Source organism: Mus caroli, chromosome 2, assembly GCF_900094665.2.
Source record: "Mus caroli chromosome 2, CAROLI_EIJ_v1.1, whole genome shotgun sequence".
Classification (NCBI taxonomy): Eukaryota; Metazoa; Chordata; class Mammalia; order Rodentia; family Muridae; genus Mus; species Mus caroli.
Genome location: NC_034571.1, coordinates 129,133,324 through 129,152,179, shown reverse-complemented (window position 1 = coordinate 129,152,179; position 18,856 = coordinate 129,133,324). Strand labels below are relative to the sequence as shown.

General features: G+C 37.7%; 1 long non-coding RNA gene across 1 annotated transcript; it reads left to right on the top strand.

The window, feature by feature from the left end:
- Positions 1 to 547: 547 nt before the first annotated feature.
- LOC110290545 lies at positions 548 to 3,955 on the top strand. The gene is made up of 4 exons (XR_002377453.2): positions 548 to 606; positions 2,340 to 2,496; positions 3,039 to 3,212; positions 3,906 to 3,955. It is a non-coding gene; the product is annotated as an uncharacterized LOC110290545 (long non-coding RNA).
- Positions 3,956 to 18,856: the final 14,901 nt, after the last annotated feature.

Here is an 18,856-nt window from a genome sequence, read left to right as displayed (position 1 = left end):
TAGAAATACTAAATACTTGAAGTATACAAATGAAAATAAAAGGAGCACAATGAATATTTTGTTTTAGCTGAGACTTTGCCAGCATATTTAGAAGTGGTTTACAAACATGTTTGCATACCCATACATATAATACACACAAAAAACCATTATATGTAAGTTTTCTCAATTTTGTTCAAATTTTAAACACCCTCAAGTTACTTTCTTTTCATGTCCATCTCTCTTTTATTTTAGGACAGCCTACTGTTTCACGCTACTCATTGTGACTTTTAGCATTGTTCACTTTAAGAAAATTGCAATCATATTTATGTAGTCACATTGTATACTCATATTTCTATACATAAGGACACACTTAAAGTTCATTTTTCAACTGGGAAACTGATGTTGTAACTTTCAGCAATATGAAGACAATGGTATTTCCTTACTTCTTCAATAAAGGCTGTTTTGGTTCATTCTAGGACTTAGAGGCATGGCAGTCTCCATCTCATAATGACCATCTCTGTCAACAGTCTAATCCCACATGCAGATTATGTCACAGTAACTGTTCCAAGGAAGTTACCCTGGAAACGGGATGCAACAGCACTCAACCCACTTTAAGGCATGGGAGAGGTATGCTGCTACAATTCTATTGACAGAAAATGACTAAGTGTGGTCTTGTTGCATCTGTAACACTGTGGAAGAAGTTTCCCTTGCAGTCTGTCTCTGTCCTCCCAGGCTTTATCCTTGGCAAACTTCACATTTTCAGTCTTTGGCATCTATTTTGTTCATCAGAAAGAATTCATCTTCGAGTGTTTCCAAATTGGTAACTGTCCAGAGCAATGATTAGTGTAAAAAATAATAAGAAAAAATTGAACTATTTCCATGTGTGCATTATGGGAACCAAGCCAAACAGTTGTTATTTTACATACTTCAATTGCCAGTGCAATAAGCACATTGGTTTCTTTCCAGGTTTACTCTCCAATAGCAGTAAGGAGTCTTTCATTAAGGAGACAAAATGTCCGTGGGAAGTTTGGGTCTACAAAGTTTGTTTTTCAAAAATAATCTCACTTTTGTAGTTACTTTGTCTTTAGGAACGAACTTTTTATGTAGATGCCAGGGAAAAGTTGCTGTTTTCACTGTTCAAAGAGACTCACCCTGTGACAGGCTATCTCACAGAAATGGTGGACAGAAAATGTTCTTGATGCCCAACCAGCTTCTTAACCAGTTTCTGGGTTCACAGCAGCTGAAGGGACTCCCGTGTCCGCTCATTTCTTTTCAGCTCTGACTCCACCTGGAGGCTTTTTCCATAGAGAGGAGATCATTCTTCCATCTGCATGGCCACCTACAAGTGCAAAGGGCTTTAGTGATGCCAATACAAGTCAAGGGTGCTATCACTGGTGCCAATGCCAGCCTTCCACCAGTGAATAACTGGAATCAGTAAACAGTCCAGCTTCTCTGACTCGATGGGGCACACTCAGAGAAACATGGAGACAGCAGCAACCTGCTTGGTCACTCCTTTCATTGGGTGCCTTTGCTAAGGCTAGGGCTCAGTAGTGAAGCTCACACTGAGTTCAACCCCCAGCACCACAAAAACAAATAGTATTTTTACAATCGTATGTCTTCTGGCTGTCTCATACCCTACAGCTTTTCAGCAAGTCTTTCCGTGGACTGACTAATAACATAATTGTACCCATGCTTATCTCAAGACTGAACTTTAAAGAACAGGTGCTGAACTAAGGAACTGGTGGCTTTCCCTCAAGCATGGAAAACCAGAGCACCTAAGGCAATAAAGTAACTTTCCTAGTGTGTAAATAAAATGGCTGGCAGATGGTGTTGCTTTGTCAGATCTCTCAAGTTAAAACGAGCCGCAGCTGAATATCAGACACACATATAGAAAGATACTCGATACACCCCCGTACATGCTGGTCTGTGATTGACACGTAGAAAGGTGTAGTGTGTTCCAAGGCAATAACAGTACCTTATGCTCTAGACTCCTCATCACTCTAACTAGCTCCATCAGAGCCTTACAGCCATGACTGCACTTTGCTTGGTCTAGAGGAGCCCTTCCCTGTCTCTGTCCAGAAGAGGTATGCTCAACTCTGAACTAGTGATTTTCCGCACAAATGGCTCTGCATCAGTCTCACTGGCTTTGAAGAGCCAGTGTATATGCTTCTTGGTCCCCTGTTCACGTTTTCTAGGCCATCATATTACAACATCCGACTTTGTGAGAGTGTCACTGATGAGTAGCATTTTATCTCAGTGCACAGATCTGATTTCTTTCCCAGGGTTTCAGTGGATTGCCTTCTATAAACCACTGAGGCATTCTTCTTTTTTTTTAATTGTTCATTTTTATTCATGCATAGGTGTGTGTTAATGTTTGTCTACATGTGTACCATGCACATGCAGTAAATGCCTGGAGAGGCCAGGTGGGAGTGTCATATCCCCTACAAGTGAATTTACAAGCAGTTTTGAGTTATCATGTGGATGCTAGGACCTGAATCTTCATCCTCTGAAAGAACTGTAAGTGATTTTTAACCTCTGAGCTCTCTTTCCTTCCTCAGCCAGGTATCCAATTCTCAATGGACATTGCAAAAACACTGGCTAGGGGCCTCTTAGAACAAGAATACAGATGGCCTGTTAACCGTTCTCCTCTGTCCTCATTGATACTTTTAAAAAATCCTTTTAAATATTAATTTATTTTATGTATATGAATATTTCACTGGCATGCATGTATATGTACCAAATGCATTTGTGGTTCCTGTAGAGACCAGAGGAGGTCTCCACAGGCGACCACAGATGTCATAGAACTGAAATTACAGAGGATTGTGAGCTGTCAAGAGGGTGCTGGGAGTTGGGCCTGGGTCCTTTGCAAGAGCAGCACATGCTCATGACTGGTAATCCATGGTTGCTGCTGCTGGCATGGTTCCAGCCCCATGGCTTATACTTTAAAGGTGTACTCTATGCCACTGCTCAGAGCTGCCCGAGGAGGACTGAGCTACCCTGGCATAGTGTGGCTGGATCGAATAACACACTATTTTGTTCTGCCCAACCCTTCATTTCAGCACTAGAGGAAGGAACTGTGCAAAGGAGTCATTCTGTGTGCACACACAAGCTCAACTTGAGGGAACCTTTGCTACCTATGACCACACATCTCTACTCCGTTTCCAGTCACGTTTCCTGTCTCTCCCAGATCAGATTCTAGTACCAACATCTTGGCTTAAAGTGAACAAAAGTTTGTAAGTTTAAAAAGGAAGTAATATTCTTCTGCTAACCCATTTGTATGAGCTAATGCTTGTTTATCTAAAGTTTGATATCTTTACTGTATACATTGGAACCCTAATAACCCTTTCCAGTTCCAAACAGTTGTCACTTCTTCATTGGTTTTCATTTTTCTTTGGACTTTATGCTGCTTACAGCTGTTGCTATAAATTTTGTGAGGATTTAACAATTCTGGGAAATGCTTCTGCATGCCACAGCATGTGTCAAGGCTTTGTTAAAAACACTGGGTTGCTAAAATGCAACTGATTGCACTTAAGAACAGTGCAAAGAGAAAGTAGGAGTTTTACAAAGAGGCTACTCAAGTGAAAGATAATGGGATAAATGAGACAAGTGAGAGATTTTCCAACACTTTAGGGAGGCGAGGGAAATCACAGCTGGGCAGAAGCACAGATTTACACTGCTGTTCATCGGTTGAGTAGTGAAGGATGGTCTTCTGGCACCATGCTGAGGCCAGCAAAGAAGATGACCATTTATTTTTATCTTGTTTTCCACAATAATAACAGTGCTTGAGTCTTGCTGGCTAAGACATTTTGAAGAAACTGTTTTCAATGTCTTGAGAAGAGTTTGATAGATCTAGGTATGTTAAGCTCTAAAGACATTTCACCAGGTGTGCTACAGTGTCATTAAGTAAAACATTTATTCTCTTCCAGGCTGAACTTTCAGAGCAATGGCTTCTATTTTTCCTGAGGCTGGGATGTCCTAAAATGTGAAGCTTTGGAGTGTTATGACTCTCCCCTTACCCATAACTTGTGGGTATTTCTGAGTTTTGTTTGTTTGTTTGTTTTTAAATGAGAATTTCATTGTTATTCGCATGCAGATAGTGGTTTGAATGACCTAGAAAAGTATAACCATGAAAATAATGATGCCATAACTCATGCCATGGCTAACTAAACTTTAAGCCCCAAATGCAGCAAATGTGCTATTTCCTGTAACAGCCACTCACATATTGTTTATCTCATACAAGTAGGTTGTTTATCAGCTTCAAACACTTAAGGAAATTCCTCATGAGTTTCTTAACGACAATACCATCAACATCAACAACACCAAAAACAAAACAAAACGAAACAAAACAAAACAAAACAAAACAAAACAAAACAAAACAAAACCAAAAAACCCCACTAGTATCAGGCTCTATTACTTGTGTAGCTGCTTTATTGTATTCATTTCGATTGGTTAAGGCTGTCCTCGAGTTCCTGATACCCCTTGCCAGAGCCACCAATTTGTTGGGATATTAAGCTTGTGCCCCATGTTGGCTATTATTTTATTTATTTATTTGAGGATACTCACTCTGTTCACAACAAACTTAGCTCATTTTTAAGTCTGTTTTTTAGTTTTACATTATTTCATTATTTTCAAATCATAAAGGAATAAAGAGATCTGGTCAGATTGACTTAACATTTTTCACAACTGTAATTTTTTGGAAGTTTCCCAGAGTTTCTGTCTTTTTTCTAGAATAGAATCAGACAAAGATTAACAGAATTGCCACTTCATAAGTAGCAGGCTTATAAGGGACAGAGGGTATGACTTTGTAAGGAGAGGCATGTAGGGGCCACTTATAAGGTCGACAATAAAGAAATGACAGAATCCTACTTTGTATTCACATTTCAAATGGATGACACTTCTACTGACAGATATAATACTGTGTTTTCCTTGACTTCTAAGATACAGCATGAGAAAATAAGTAGTTTGTTAGAAGGCCTTTGCAACACTGTTGTGAAGATATGCTTGCTTTGTAGATTGGATTTCCCCACTATGGGTCTTTGATTTCTGAGAAACGTTACAAAATATGATTTTTGAGTTGGGAACAAGAATGCTGAGCTGTGGCCATGATTCCAATGACATAGTCAGTTCCTTAATTTTTCATGGAAAACAGAGTATAAAGAAAATATCCAATAAAAAAAAGAAATGTAAAGAAAACTTGAGGAGGTCGAGGGCATTTTTCCCTCGAAATCTCTTGGCATTTTAATAAACAGTGAAGGAATGGCTAAGGGGGATCAACCCTTGGTACATCTTCCATGCTCACTTTCAAGCACGGATGTAGAATCATCGCACTTCCTCTGAGCTTCCTACTGCAGTTGTGCATATAAACTTAGAGAGAGATCACATCAGAAATCCTAGTGTGAGAATCATCGCTGGCAAACAGGCCCCAAACATCCTTGTGTTCGTCAGTGAAAAACTCCAACTGGAAAGTCGAAGAAGCCCTCTTGAGCTGAGCTGTGACCTCAGCACACCATGCCCAGGATAAGGAGATCGCCATTATTTGGTTCTGTATTTGCTATAATGAGGAGATTATTTTACTTCTCTTTTTCAAAGCAATAAACAAATTTAAAACTGAAATTATAAGTGAAAAACCATTCACTCCAGAAAAGCTAGGAACAATTAATTCTCTAGAAGACCATGGGAGGTTTTCTTTCTCAAATAAGCTATAAATAATATCCCTGGGGTTACAGAGTTGGGCAGTCAAGGCATTGTGGTAAGGAAGAGATGACACACTTGTTTTAAAAAAAACCCAGGTGTCTATCTGTGTTTGATGTGTTTCCAGTATAGTGGATACACTGGGACAGGACTACTGGCTGCAAAGACAAGTGTACAAAACATGGTGCGGTTTTGATGGGGAAAGGTCATATGCTCATTAGCTTATGTATTTAGAAAGGAAAAGAAATTATGTTACATCATGTAAAAATATCATGTAAAGTAATATTCTACGTGAGTAGTGGTGAGGAATTTAAAATTTCTGCTGGTCGTCTGTTAGAGGAAAGCTGCATTAGTCGCCATGGCACATAGAGATCATAGGATGACTCACTCTTTTCCAACATTAAATGATTCGGTTTCTCTAACGACTTATTGGTCTAAGTGCTATGCAAGGAGGGGGTGGTGGGTGACTGGTGGCTTTTGAAATGGGCTCCCTTAGTTCTCATGGCAAGTTCTAATTAACTCACAATAGAACATGACTCCCTTCATTAATGTATCACATTGATCACTGTCAATTTCTCATCAGTTAAAACCCATAGGGTGTCTAACAAGCCTGGGAGTTAGGATGATCTTTACTGCAACCCAGTGTTAAACATAAGAATTGGGTTGGTAATGTTCTATGCTTATACTTTGGGAAAAATATTCATGTCTTTAACTTTAAATGATCTGCTTTAAAATAAAATTCCAAAAAAATATTAATTTGATGATACAGCCGATACTACAGAATCTTATACAGTGAGTGTGTGCCTAACCAACATGTGGTGTTTGTGGGAGAAGACAAGGACATTAAATAATCACAACACAAAAGTGGCCCAGTGCTATGAAATGAAAATAGTATTACTCCCAGTTGGGAGCTAATTTTGCCACTAGTAGTCTGGAAGACTGTTGCTATGGAAGGTCACCTAAGAAGGAGGTATACAATTGGTCTGGAGTTTGCTAAGCAAAGAGAGGGGGGATGAATAAATCATGCATAGCAATGGCAAAGTCAGAAAAGGATGTGGGCTTGCTGTAAAGAAGATGGCAACCATCTTTTCTTCTCCAGTGTCCAGTTACTGATAAGACCACATGGTCTCTATTTGGCCCATGTATAATGTATTTCCAAGTAGAAAAAAAAGAAAACAAATTGTATTTGTGTTTCCTTGATTCTCTCTGAGTGAGTAGCCTACCCTTTCTGATTTGTCCTTGCAGAGGGAACAAAAACTCTCCTGCTGGATACCAAGCGTGCCCAAACTGGTGAACAGTCACATCAATATTTCTCATCTCCAACTAGGTTAAATAGCCCCGATTTGAGTATTTCCTGAAATATAGGGAAATGCCTTAAATTTTTAAAATTTTAATTAAGATGTAGTTACATCATTTCCCCTCCCTTTTGTCCCCTAAACCCTTCCCATGTCCCTACCCTCTCCTCTTCAGATTCTTATTCCTTCATTATCATTGTTACACATATACATGTTGTTATATGCAAAGAAATTTATAAACTCAGCCTACTGAGTCCATTTAGTGTTGCTTGTGTGCTTAGTTTTAGGGCCAACCCCTTGCATGTGGATTTAGATAAGCATTTATTTGGACAAAGCTAATTCTCACCACCATCTTTAACATCTAGATATACCCCTTCCCTGCTTTTGTGCGTGTGTGTGTGTGTGTGTGTGTGGTATACGTTTTAAACTTCCAGAAGTTCTGAGTGATGTCAGCAAATGTACCTGAAAATTATCAGTCACTGCAGAGCGGACACACACACATGCTCAGTGGTGTCTGTACTTTCATGCCACAGAGCTGTGCTGAGTCTCATGCTCCTTTCCCTTCCGGCTCTAATCCTGACCTCTTGCCAACTGTCTCTACCTTTAAATTGAACCATGTCTAATCCTCAGTCAACTTCACTAGGTCACTGAGTCCCTTTCTACCATTCTTTGCACTACCATATCTAGCCCAACTTCTTAATCTTCATCTTCTATACTCTATTTATAGCTGCCCCTTTCATTGTTTTACACCATTTGTGTCCATTTAAAATTTGTTAGTGCATTTTCTTTTGCTATAACAAAATATCTGAAGCTGAATATTTCAAAAGAACTTTATTTACCTCATAATTTTGGAGGAAAAATGCCTAAGGTTGAGTACTCCAAGGACTCTCACTCTCTGTCATGCTTGGCTGTGAGATTTCAATTTGTTCCCATCTGCTGCAGGAGGAAGATGATGGCTGAACAGAGCATTGACCATGAGTATAAAAGAATATCATTAGATCTCTCTCTCTCTCTCTCTCTCTCTCTCTCTCTCTCTCTCTCTCTCTCTCTCTCTCTCTCTCTCTCTCTCTCTCTCTCTCTAATCTTCATAGATCAGTAGGTTGCCCAAGAAGGGATTTTGATTCTTTCTTATGAAGAGACTCTGGATTGAGTTAAGGAAAAGTGTGATCAAAATATATGTGAAATTAAAAACTATTCTAAAAAGAAAAATATAATTAATTACAGTAACAATAATAATGATGATAATAATAAACATTATCTTTATCTCTCAAAAACAAAAGACCAGTGGAAGTCCGCAGCCCTTCCTTTGGGGACTCTCATGGTACTTTGTTCTGTGACTGACGTAGGACTTCCACACTAAAACAGTGATGATTTCTGCACACTGAGACTACTGCAAATGCATGCATAGGGATTTATAAACTTTGCAAGTCTATATTTTCAGACTAAAGCCATTTTGGAGAAATTGTATATTTATTTACATTTGTATATTAATGTATTACTAGTACACCTTAAGAAATGTTTAATTTATACAGCTACTGATAGGTTTTATTGTAGTCAAGTCCATTTTCAGAAATTGTTCATTTTCTTTTTATGATCAGTTTATATGCCTGTGACTTGTGAGCATATAAATACAATAGGTGTCCATTAAGATCAATATCTATGTCCTTTTCCCCACCGTATAGCAAATGCTTTCCAGTTAAATAAAGTCAAGCTACAAAGCTCATGTCCTCTAGGGGAAACTAGTGTTTTCCAGAGTGTGTGTTTAAATTCACCAGGCCTGCTTCAGAGACATGAATCTAATCTGCACATAAATCTGTGATTTGTTCCTTTTTGACTCATCAGGATGAACAAGTATGAGAAATCACAGGCATTTATGAAGATGTTCTGCAGGAAAACCATTAGATATCAAAGCTCAGACTAAACCATTTCCAGATTACATGTCATCCATTCGTTCTCTCATTCAGCAAACCGTTTACACATAAACTAGACTGGAGAATTTAACCAATTCTTACTTTAAAAGCTCTATTTGATTTGATCTTAGTAAGGCTTAAGGTATTTACTGAGATGCTTGATTATGCGATTTCTTATATTATCTCCTTTGTGGTTAATATCTATTAGATGGCATTATAAAAAAATGAAAGTTTGGAAACTATGACAGCTCAAATTATTGAAACTGAATTTAGATAATTACATACATTGTCATATTTATTATAATCTATCTTATTTATTAGTCACAATGGACAGTTATTTAATTTAGAAATATTACTTGCCACTTATCCGTAAGAGAATAAATATGCTCTAATGGTAACTGATTATTGAAAGTAAATTAAAACAAGCAAATAAGCACAGTAGTAGAGAAATAAAAAATTGGTAACTGTTGTCCAATAAATTTATGTCAATATGCATGTTTTCTGATTAATGCTTTGTGTTTTTTGTGTTATTTCATTTAATCAATACAACAACCTCCTAGTCCACTCAGGCAAGTTTAACCAATAAGATTTTTACTTGTGAGTTTACAGAAATTGCCTAAGTTCAGAACTAAGCAGTGGTAGCCCCAGGATATTTCCTGCCCTAAAACCTTTTTCTATCACCAGGACCCTCAGGTCCTTCTGGGATGCTACATCGTATCCTAAGTGATGTAGGTAGTGGAAAGGACTAATAGGGCACACAATGAAATAATCTCTGTCCTTGAAATACTGCAAATGGGAAGGTCCATCTTGGAAGCAAAGCAATGTTTTCTTTTGTTTTGTTTTTATTTGTTGTTGTTTTAACTCCCACCAAGCAACCAGACCAATTTTATTCATTGCAATTAAGGAAAAATCTCAAAGCCTTGAGTACGTAGATTTCAAATTCTGTACTAAAATTCACTCTAGCAGTGTTAAGTGTAATTGTATTATGTTTATTTCCCATGAATGAAAGCAAGTTAATAATATTGCGTAGACTTTTAGATATAATCTACTGATTATAAAGTCTGATTTTCCTATTAATCATACTTACACAAAACATTACTCAGCAAATAGTGCCTTCATTTTGACTCTTATAGTTGGAGGGTGCTTCTTTACCCAATGGATCTTTCACTATGTTGAGACTTACTTGGGCCAGGAGAATGTAAAGCAATATGGGAATGTACTTGTACTTTAAGAGGCTACACACACAGGAGTAAGCCTGATATAGTTGTCTCCTGAGAGCCTCTGCCAGAGCCTGACAAATACAGAGCCTGACAAATGCAGAGGCACATTTCGAGATAAGAATGTGAGCATGCATATGGTCATATGGAGAATTTATATGGTGATGTGAAGAAGTCAAAGTTGAAAATTTACCTCAATGGATTCAGGCTAAAACAGAAATATGCATTCAAATCTTGGTGAGTATGATTATTTCTTAGTTTTATCATTACTGGATCAAATCACCAACAAGAACAACTTAAGGAAGGAGAGCTCTCTTCTGCTCACTGTTTCAGAGGGTTTCTTAAGGTGGTAGGGCCATGGCAGAGAAACTTAAACCATGGTGCACAGCAGAGTGGAACACAAAGGCCAAGGACAAAGCATCACAACCAAGAACATCTCTTCCTGACCTATTTCCTCTAAGTAGAGATTTGAATCTTGAATACATCAATGGATTAAACCATACATGAAGTCAAGGCGATCCTTCATTATGTGACAATCCCTGAAAAGGCCCTCACAGACACACTCAGATATGTGGCTGACTAATATCATGTAATTTTCAGGTCCACTTGAGTTGACATTTAGAATTAGTAGTGAGTGTATACATATACATATACATATACATATACATATACATATACATGGTATAAGTTATTATATATTTTCAAGATAACACAAGTTATCACCTATCTGAAGAAGAATATTCTGTGAAAGTTTTTTTGCAGTAGTCTTCATTCTAGTGTCTTTTAACAGGTGCCTTCAGGGAAAACACTCATGCCATGGTTGTGTTTTCTGTAAAATAGTTGACTGCTTCCTGAAGAATCAATTGCATTGAAATAGTAAGTGAAGTGTTGACTCAGACTGGTAGAGCAAATCTAGCAGTTGTGCATTGCATTGAGTTATGAATTGTTTTCAGCTCACTGAAGACCCTTTAGTATGTATTTCCAGGATTTTTATCGTGGGACTTATTAGTAATGAATTGTTTGTCATCAGAAGCCAAGAGTCAATGGAAACACCTTATGCTTACCAGTGCCAAAATAAGCTGAAGTACCACAGTGTAACAAACCTGCCTACACAGTACCACCACTTGGGCATGTTTTCCAAATCTGGCATAGCACGTTTTTACCCCAGACAGAATAATTGTCTCTTAAATGTTCTTGGTACTGACTGAGATGTGATTGGACATAATGCTATACTCAAAATTTAAAAGCAAAATAACATTTTCTCCAGCATGAGCAACTTTGCTTATAGTCTAGCTTTGGTAGTCATACAAAAATTAAGAGGATTTTGATTCATGTGTTATCTTATATGTTATCTCAGAAACAAAAGAAAATCGTGACAGGGTTGTAATTCATCTACTTCCTTTCAATATGATTCTTAATTATGTAAAGTCGGAGGACATAAAGTTCCATGCTCTAGAGCATCACGCAGTGACCTTAATACTGGCTCTATTGTGCTACTACTCCCACTCTCCAGACCTCTTTGTGGCATGCAAAACTAGAGACATGAACCTTTGCCAAGTCCCAGGCCACCAACATTCCACTTTCTCTCTACGGATCTGACAACTTCAGAGACTTTCTATAAGTGGGATCACATAAGATAATTTGTCTTGTTATGACTGGAGTTTATTTTCTTTAGTGAGATTTCATTAATGTCCTCAAAATTGATTCATATTTTAGTATGCACAGGGGTTGTTTTTAAGGTTGAACAGTATTCCATTGAATGTATACGTTATATTGTATCTGCTCATTCAGCTGTCTATACACACGTGAATTACTGCTACCCATTGGCTATTGTGAGTTATGAACATGGGTGAGAATATTCTTTAAAACCTTGCTTTAGAATTATTTTTAGTGTGCAGAGTTGAGGCTGCTGGATCACATGATAATTATTTTGATATTTTGAGGGAATCACACGGGCCACATCAGTCTACGCTCCCACCAAAAGTACCTGTGTTCCATTCTTTCCAAGTACTTATTAACATCTATTATTTTTATCATTTTAAATTGTGGTGTTCCTTATTGTTATGGGACAATATCTCATTATGGTTTAGATTTGCATTTCCATAATGATTAATAATATGGAACACCTTTTCATGTATACATTGGCATACACGGTGTGTTCTTTTGGGGGAAATGTTTATTAAAACCCTTGTCACATTAAGTAGGGTTGTTGCTATTAAGGTTTTATGCATTTTGGAGATGAAACATTGTCAGATAGACAATTGAAAAATGTTCTTCCTCATTACGTGGGTTGCTTCTCAGTCTTAATTATGTCTTTTGATGCACAGAAGCTTTTAATTTAAGGTAGTCTATATTATATATTTTTTTATCTTTAGCCTATGCTTTTAGTATCCTATCCAAGAAATCATTGCCAAAGCCATTCATTTGCTTTTAACAAAATCTGTCTTGTAAGACATAAAAGATAATTTGCAATGTAAATCAATTGGACAGCCTGAATTAATTTTTTTCATTCAGAACACAAGATATTAAAAACAGATAAAAGCAGAACTGTCAAATTGGAAGTTTATTGAAACTCACCCTGTAATTTTTGAAGGAAAAAAATAAGTGCATCTTGTTTGCTTAGTTTGCTTCTCCTAAGTATTGCACCTTGATGTGGTCATAGGGCCTTTGTGGAAACACACTAGGAGTGCTTCAAAGCCAAAGCACAAGAGGTCTTTGTTTGGCCTACACTGCTTAGTTTAGTGAGTCTTAGCAGCTTGTTCACTGTTTTGAGCACTAAGCGGAAAATTCATAAGGAGAAATGCTATTTTCTTCTCAGAATTTGGGATTCCGGTGCAGCAATTTGTTTTTGGATTGCTTAACAGAACAGAAATGGGGCTAAGACACAAGAGTGTTGGAACTCGGATTTCCACTGGATATTACAAAGAACTTCCAGAGAACAGGCTGCCCTGTGAGAAACAGACTCTCATCCAAATGTCCCTGGAGAAGCTAGGCAGTTCCTTCTCAGGACTTCTGCAGAAAATATTTCTTTGCTGGATGAGAAGCAAATTAGACAACTGACTGTGTTCCTTTAAGTCAAAAGGGTGGAGGTTTGTAGAGAACCCCTAGATGAATCACTGATACATAGAGTCTCAGAAATGAATCCTCACCTAACTGAATTTAGTATTTGTTTTTGAAATCCATATAGACACTAAAGGGTAGTTAGTTCTCTGGTTTCAGAAAGATCTGGAATGAAGTAGACTCAAAGATAGGCGTTGACTCTCTGGGAGTCTGAAGAGGAATGTAAAACAGGAAGGCAGAGGGCTTGAAAGCCAGCCTCAAAAGAGTCAACAGGACCAATTTTGATGTCATTTCTTATTACGTTGTTTCCATCAACTTTATCCTTTCCATCATGAGCAACTGACAAAGGTCACACAAGGAGCCTTTACTGGGTTGCAGCCATAGTCATTAGCCCTGAATGACAACAGACAAAATGACAGTTGACTCTTTTTAGGTGCCCAGAAATTCCTCCAATCCAATTTAACTCTTTCCTCAGTTCCTTTCAGTTTTACTGCTCTCAGAGCTCACATGTGGCCTCCTGTTCTTGCCCTTTCTGCAGTCATCTTCCCACCTCCACAGCTCCTTCCTCCTTCTTTCCTAGAGTCCTTAACCTCAGATAAGCCCTCTCATCTGGGATTTCCTCTTCTTTACTCTCAGAATCAAGCCTGTGAGCCATCCCTCATTTCCCTGGTCCTGTTAGATATGTCATGGTATGAATTAGTGGAGCTCCAGTGAGGAGAATTGACTGCAACCTTCTTGAATGATACTTGCATGACAGTCAATTTTGAGAAACTATTTTTGTGTTATAAAGCACATGTAAGCAGTCAGTACATAGGGCTACCACTTTAAGGCATGGTTTAGTAGTGTAACCTATTCCCTGCAGTTAGATCAGCCCCTTCTACTTCTGTGTATAAAGGGGAAAACTATGCAATGAGGATAATTTTAAAATTCATTGCCAGATTCTGTACTCAGTCAACCAAATTATACCAGCTTTATTCTGTGGAGATGACATTGGACTAGACTAGAGAGTGGATAAGTGTTATAGCACACTAGATAGTGATATATCACACTAGATAGAATTTATTGATTTCTGTGGTTTTCGACATCTACTGAGTATAATGAAGTTGTTAGTTTTTCTTATACACCATGATTTTACCATTTTTTAAAAAAATGTGAAGTGTTCACCTACATGTTATACAGAGTTTTTCAGTTTGTTGAATAAAATGTCTGGGAAAAGTTAGGATATGAGAAAGTCCAAAAGATCTGAATTGGTTGAAATATGAGAGCTAAGAATTGGTGTTAAGAAGTTATAATATGACTGACAAAGGGACTCAAATAATCAGAGTCTTTTACAACCAAAATTATATATATATATGTACCTAAAATACAACAACTTACCCAGAAGAACTCAAACCCAAGGCACTTAGGGTAGATGTTTATCAGACAGAACAGGAGACAAAATTAGCCTGTTTGCTTTCATTGAACCAAAGCTGTGAAAGGGAGGAAGGAAAAGAGAATTCTCAGTCAGAGTCATGTCAGCCCCTAAAGTGTCATTCCACCACACTGCCATGTTTTCTCTACAGTGTCCACTGTTTCCAGTCACCCAAGCTAGAAACGGAACTCAATGCCCACTCACATGCCATAAAGGTCACTCTGAAAACATACCATCCACTTGAGTGCATTGGTTTTCTTTGCTGCTTAGAATCAAGGGGGGATATTCCAAACCTGGTCAAAGCAACAGCTTCCTTAAGCTTTCCACCTGTCAAACATTTTATCCAAATTGCTAGAGAAGGTGGAATTTTATTTTTTTCCCTCTCTATTTGGTCAGCACTTGATATAGATGATAACACTTGTTTCCTGGTAAATGAGGCTTACAGCTAAAATCAGCTACTGCAAGATACACAGAGGCTGCCACTGCTGTTTTTGAGAAATAGAAGCCAGAACTTTTAAAACAAGAAACTGTTTTTCCTCTCATCCCAAACATGCATGTTACTTACTTTTCTCATATCAAGGAGAAATTAGCTGGACATCTGACAACCTCACCTTAATAAATAAAATTTAGTTGTTGACAGCATTCTGGCAGTCCTCTCGTGTGGCTCTCCACTGCACTTCGACTCTTCAGAAGGGGGACTCTTTCTTCGTGGGCCGGAAGGCTGAGAGGCGTCCAGCAAGCATCTGAGAACTGACTCTCTTTCCATTGCCAGCCAGTGGTTTCTCTGTAGCATTTCTAGACTCCAGTACCCAGCCTTTGTCCTTGTTGAGGTCATAGTTTTTACCCATTTCTCCTTTGAAAATGTAAAAAATAGCTAAGATAAAAGTACCTGTGGCTACTACCAAGTAGATGGCGTATAGGGTACCAACAATAGCTGAAGCAAGAATGAGATCCACAAAGAAAATGATCAGCTGAACCAACATGTCTGCATTTCCTCTTGATCACAGGATGTGTTTGAAAATTCCCAAAGCACTCACTAGACAATTATGTCTTTGAAAAATATGACCAGGAAAAGGCCATTTCAGAATATGCTAATGGAATTTGTGATTTCTCCAAGTATCTACCAAGGGAAACTTAATATGATGAAACTTTTGATTTCCCAACTAGTACAAAATAGTGGCTAAAAGTCAAGTCCGGACCATTGCTTCATCACTGATCTTATAATGGGGAGAAACACAGGGTTCATCCTATTCCCAGATTCACTTGGATCATAGACTGCTGAGCAATGGCACTAGGCTAACATGCATTGTCAAGAGTTCTGTATAGAATTCTATATTCCTTAGAAATCAAAAATGTACTGATCCAGTGTGAAAGGAAAATAAATCCATTTTTATACATCCAAAGGTTCAGAAAGTTTTAGTTCTCTTGCATGTGCTGGTTTCCCTCAAACTCCTTAAGAATAAAATATTCTCACTTCCTTGCAATATAAGAAAAGTTGACCTTGAACAACCGATCCATACAATTAAAATTGTGGAATCACAGTTCACTGCAGATACAAGAGGCAATAAATTCAAATCAGAAAGCAAGTAAGAGAGCTCCTCCAGACAGGAGGTAAGAAGGAAGCCATGCTCATGTGCTCGTTTGAATGATTTAAAGACATAATACCATGAAAATACAATGGCTGGCCACCTTAACAAGGCAAACGGAACACCGAGGGAAATGTAGCATTGTGTAACAAGCATGACTCCCAAATGAAGCAAACTGAACTGAAGCGCAATTCAGCAAAACTCATGGCACAGGGGAAATGAGAATTCATTTGTCCTTAATATGGAGAATCTTTCTTCAAGTATCAGAGAGTAAGAGTATGTACGCCTGCTTCCAAATGCTTCAATTACCCAGCCTGGTTTTCCAGTAAACTTGTCTGATCTCTGACTATCTGAGATGCTGATCTAGATATATTCATTCATTCACTTATATGTGCACATGTCCAGGGGAAGTCTGCACACCATGATGCACATACAGAGGTCAGACAACGACTCGTGGGAGATGGTTCTCTCCTGTCACTTGTGTCCTTGGGATGGAACTAAGGTCTTCAGCCTGGGTGGAACGCATCCTTGCACACTGAGCCATTTTATTCTGCTCTCTTACTGGTTGTCTAAGTCTTGTTGTATAAGAGACTTAAAAACAACACAAGGCATCTTAATCTATAATGGTGATAGAACAGAATATTTAGGCTATAAGCTAAACAATGTAAATGTAGTGATGCAGCCAACTTTGGAAACATAGCTGGGGAGGTTGAGAGAGTTAAATAATATTAATTTCTATAATTTACACAGTTGTAATTCAAGGAATACTCTCTAGTAAGAAGTAAATACTAGGTAAAGACTTAAAAACAATGAAGATGGTTAATAACAGAAGTGGAAGTATACAATTAGAATATTTATAAGACAGAATGGGCAATAGAAAGTGTTGCAATCTCCATTTCCATGGCAGGGAACCAACAGCCTTTTTAAAAAATGGCCAGATATCAAGCTCTGTTGGTAAGCCTTCCATCTAGGTCAGATGGTGAGGTATATAGCACTAGTCTCTACACCCAATGAGTCCAGAGATTTCACTAGGCAGTCTTTGCATTCTAAATGTAAAATATAGTTTAGACAAAAAAATTCTATGAAGTTTTTATAATTGTGACTGATGACGCTAGAATGATAACAGCAGGTGTGCGGTTTAAGTATGTAGTTTAAATCAACTTCACTTCCTCTTAAAGATACATCTTCTACAAATCTTGTACATAGTCTACATTGTGTTTCTACTAGGTCATATTGGTCTAGAGTTTTCTATATCATTTGCAGAAGTATTAAAACCAAAATAATTTAGCTATACATTTTTAACATACAATACATGTTGCCAACACCATCTATTATTTCTACATTTTAATGAAATATAAGTAAAATGTGCTATGTACAAATGAAGATCTATATGATCTTAAGAGTGCACTGTATAGGAATTCAGGAGACAAAACATAGAACAAAGCAAAGATAATTTACATAAAATGTAAATCGACAAGGTAAAGAGATGGCTAAATGGTAAGAGTACTGGGTGCTCTTTCAGAGATCCTGAGTTCAATTCCCAGCAACCACACACTGGCTCACAACTATCTATGAAGTGATCTGACGCCCTCTCCTGGCATCCAGGTGTACATGCAGATAGAGCACTCATACATAAAATAGATATGTATTTTAGAATGTAAATTGACATAACATATGAAGAATGAAAAGGAATGATGGTAAATGAAGACATGTATATTATTGATGAGAAATTAAATTGTGAATTATAAGTGTATTGCATTAGTCTATAATACATTTCAGAGCTTAAAACATGTTAATAGTAACTGAAAAATATCTGGAAGAAGGTGGTGTTAAGATCATTAGCACAGACGAGTTGGCCTTCTGCTTACGTAGAATTCATATGCCCCATTGTAGCAAAGAGATAAACTTGGCCACGATTCCATCCTTTACCAAAGTACCTTACCTCAAGTAAAGAAACATCAAAACAAACTTCAGAGCTGAGGGAAGAGGGTGAAACATACTGGAAAAGTTCTTGTCCAGCATATGTGGGGGCCAGGGTTCAATCCCCAGAACTGAAAGAAAGGAAAGAAAATGACACACATACATCAGCATTGAATGTCGTTAAGTGTGGCTTTCTTATAAACTCCACTCACTGGTTTTGGAAGGTTCCTGGAGAAGTAAGGGCAAGGATAGAATTCAAATTTTCTCATTTCAATTAAAAAAAATGAAATAAAATTAAATCCTCACAGAGTACTTAATAAAATCAAATACATGCTTAACATTCCTCAAGCACATTAGTTATGGAAAATTAAATTACTATTTAGTTAACTGTAAGACTATTTAGTTCAATGTGTCTTTCCTAACAGAAACACATTTTAGAGGTCAAGTCCGGTTCCCTTAAGAATTTGCTACACAAACGAGGAGCTGGTTCTTTGAGAAACACAAAAAGATAGATAAACCCTTAGCCAGACTCACTAGAGGACACAGGGACAGAATCCTAATTAACAAAATCAGAAATGAAAAGGGAGACTAACAACAGATCCTGAAGAAATCCAAAACACCATCAGATCCTTCTACAAAAGGCTGTACTCAACAAAACTGGAAAACCTGGATGAAATGGACAAATTTCTAGACAGATGCCAGATAGTTAAATCAGGATCAGATTAACGATCTAAACAGTCCTATATCCCCTAAAGAATTAGAAGCAGTCATTAATAGTCTACCAACC